Below are 3,799 nucleotides of genomic sequence, written 5' to 3' on the forward strand. Positions count from 1 at the left end.
GCTACTCTCAGAGCTGGCACACAGGAGATTATTATGGGTTGAATTGAGTCCTCACAAATTTATATGTTACTAGGGGTTCAGTGCATGAATTCGTGCACCTTGAAAGGAACCACAGGCCGCAAGGCTGCAGTGGGCACAGGGGCAGGTCTAGGCCCATTCTCTATGCCCCTGCCCGGACCTTCCCGCCGCGGCTCCCTGTCTACCGGAAGCCCCACTCACACCTGCTGATGGCGCAGAGTGATTGGGGCCTGCACCAGCAGTGGGTGGGAGTGGGGCTGGTGCCATCAGTGGGTGCGAGTGGCAGTTGCTGCTCTGATCACCCCTCAGGAGCAGGAGGAGGTGGAGAAGCCCTCAGGGGCGATCGGGGCCAGCAACTGCTGCTTGCCCCTGACAGTGTTAAGTGATTGGGACTGGTGCCAGGTGCTGGCAGCAGGTGCGAGCAGTGGCTCCGGCACTGGCTGCAGGTGCAAGCGGTGCTGGCACTGGCAGTGGGTGCGAGCGGGGCTGTCGCCAGCAGTGGGTGCAAGCGGTAGCTGCCATCCCCGATTGCCCCTCAGGAGCAGGGGTAGGTGGACAAGCCCTGAGGGGTGGTTGGGACTGGCAGCCGCCACTCGCACCTGCTGACAGTGCCAAGTGATCGAGGCCGGTGCCGGGCACCGGCAGCAGATGCAAGCAGCAGCTCTGGTGCTGGCAGCGGGTGTGAGCGCCCAGTGGGACTGTGGCACAAGGGAGCAAATAATTTTCAGTACCACCTGAGGCTCACTCCAATAACAGTGACTGGTGCCCCCGCTCACCTGTTCCACCATCCTGCCATGGCCAATGCCCGCCATGCTCTGTGCTCTGCCACCTGCTGCTGATGCCCACCATGTTCCATGTGCGCCCCCTGGTGGTCAGCACACGTCATAGCGACTGGTTGGTTGTTCAGCCGTTTGGTCTATTTGCATATTAGGGTTTTATACATATAGATCATCCTAACCCCCAGGGCCTCAGAATGTGAGCCTATTGAGGAATAGATTCATTGCAGATGTAATTAGTTAAAAAAGTCACATTGGAGCTGAAACCAGTTTGGCTCAGTGGATAGAGCGTCGGCTTGTGGACTGAAAGGTCCCGGGTTCGATTCCGGTCAAAGGCATGTACCTGGGTTGCGGGCACATTCCCAGTAGGAGGTGTGCAGGAGGTGGCTGATCGATGTTTCTCTCTCATCGATGTTTCTAACTCTCTTTCTCCCTTCCTCTCTGTAAAAAATCAATAAAATATATTTTTAAAAAAAGTCACATTGGAGTAGGGAGGGCCTTAAATCCAATATGAGTGGTGTTCTTATAAAAAGGGGAAATTTGGACATAGACATCCACAGAGGGAAGATGTCATCTGCAGATGAAGGCAGAGATCTCAGTGAGGCAACCAGAACTGTGAGATCCTAAATTTCCATTGTTGACGTCATCCTGGCAAACTAATACATAGACCTTCTGTTGAAAGAGTGCAGACGTTCAACATTCCCATGTAAGCTGGCCCACTTGGCAGGACTGAGTCCTGAAGGGAGATATCATAAACACTGAACACTCAAGTCTCGGCCAACTCAAGTGCATGTCAAACTTTTGGCAGTTAAGCCCCTAAGATGACTTTTGTTTTTTAAATTTTTAAAAGATTAACTTTAGAGGGAGAGAGGAAAGGAGGGAGGGAGAGAAAGACAGAGAGAGAGACATCAATTTTGTTGTTCTATTTATTTATGTATTCATTGGTTGTTGTTTTTTTTATCCTCACCTGAGGATATTTTTCCATTGATTTTTAGGGAAAGTGGAAGAGAGAAGGAAAGACAGAGAGAAATATCGATGTGAGAGAAACACATCAATTGGTTGCCTACTGCATGCGCCCTGAACAAGGCCTGGGCTGGGGAGAAGCCTGCAACCGAGGTACATGCCGTTGACTGGAATCAAACCCAGGATACTTCAGTCTGCAGGCCAACACTCTATCCACTGAGCCAAACCGGCCAGGGCCATTGATTGATTCTTGTATGTGACTTGACCAGGGATCAAACCCACAACCTTGGTGTGTCGGGACAATGCTCTAACCAACAGAGCTACTCAGCCATGGCATGATTTTTGTTTTTTAATTGAGATGAAATTCACATAACAGAAAATTCATCTATCTATTTTATTTATTTCTACCTACCTCACCTGAGGACATGCTTAGAGAGAGGAAGAGAGAGAAAGAGAGAGGAAAAACATGGATGTGAGAGTGCAACATCCATTGGCTGCCTCCTGCATGCCCCCAACTAGGGATCGAGCCTACAACTGGGCGTGTGCCCTTGACTGGGAATCGAACTGACAACCTCCGGGTATATGGGACAGCATCCAACCAAGCCACACCGGCCAGGGCTGTCTTGAAATTCTTAATAATTTTTTTAAATTTTATTTTTAATTGTGGTAAAATACACATAACATTTATCATTTTTAACTAAACAGTTCAGGAGCATTAAGTACATTCACATTGTTGTGCAACCATCACTGCCATCATCTCCAGAACTTCCTCATCTTCCCAAACTGAAACTCTGTCCCCATTAAACACTTACTTCTCTTCCCCCTCTCTCAGTCCCTGGCACCCACCATCTACTTTCTGTCTCTATGGATCTGACTCCTCTACCACCTCATATAAGTGGAATCATACAATATTTATCCTTTTGTAACTGCTTATTTCACTGAACATAATGTCCTCAAGATTCATCCAGTTGTAGCACTGTCAGAATTTCCTTCTTTTCTAAGGCTGAATAATATCCCATTGTATGAATGGACCACATTTTGCTTATCTGAAATTCTTAATTTTGAACATTTTATCTTTGCACCGGGCCTCACAAAGTATGTAGCTCGACCTGCTGGCTTCTATCACACTAAATCAAACAGTGTACACATATATCCTTCTACTTGCCTGCTTGGAGCACACCTAGTAGTGACTTGGGAGGTCTTGGCCTCCTCCTTCCCCCTGTTCCCTGCCTCCATTGTCCTCCTTGACATGCTGCCCACACCTTCCAGTCTGTCGGATTTTAAGGCTATAACCTGCATGAATGAGGGGGAAGGGGGGCTTAAAGGGCTTGAAAAGGGTGCAGGAGAGGGAAGGGGGTGCTTTATACACATCATCTCTCTAAATTAAAAATGTTTAAGACAGCAGTTTTAAACTGAAGGGTTTAAAAATAACTTGCAAAATACTGCACTTTTTGCCCTAACCAGTTTGGCTCAGTGGATAGAGCATCGGCCTGTGGACTCAAGGGTCCCAGGTTCGATTCCGGTCAAGGGCATGTACCTTGGTTGCAGCCACATCCCCAGTGAGGAGTGTGCAGGAGGCAGCTGATCGATATTTCTCTCTCATCGATGTTTCTAACTCTCTATCCCTCTCCCTTCCTCTCTGTAAAAAATCAAGAAAATATATTTAAAAAAACCAAAAAACAACAACACTGCACTTTTATTTCCTAAGTCACAGAAGCAGATGAGTGAAATGTTTTAGGATTTAAAAATTTACCAAACTATGAGGAAACCAAGATGGTGGCATAGGGTAAACACCGGAGATTGCTGCCTCACACAACCACTTCAAAAATACAACTAAAAGACGGAACGGACATCACCCAGAACCACAGGAAGGCTGGCTGAGGGGAAATTATACAACTAGAAGGAAAGAGAAAAGCATACCGAGACTCAGAGGAGGTGCGGTGCAGAAGTAAAATACAAAGGTGCGGAGGTGCATGCAGAGAGGGCTGGCGGCTGAGGTCACGATTGTCTTTTTTAATCAGGAGGGAGTCTCAGGCTCTTAG

Source organism: Myotis davidii, unplaced genomic scaffold (genome assembly GCF_000327345.1).
Source record: "Myotis davidii unplaced genomic scaffold, ASM32734v1 scaffold770, whole genome shotgun sequence".
In the NCBI taxonomy this organism is placed as follows: Eukaryota; Metazoa; Chordata; class Mammalia; order Chiroptera; family Vespertilionidae; genus Myotis; species Myotis davidii.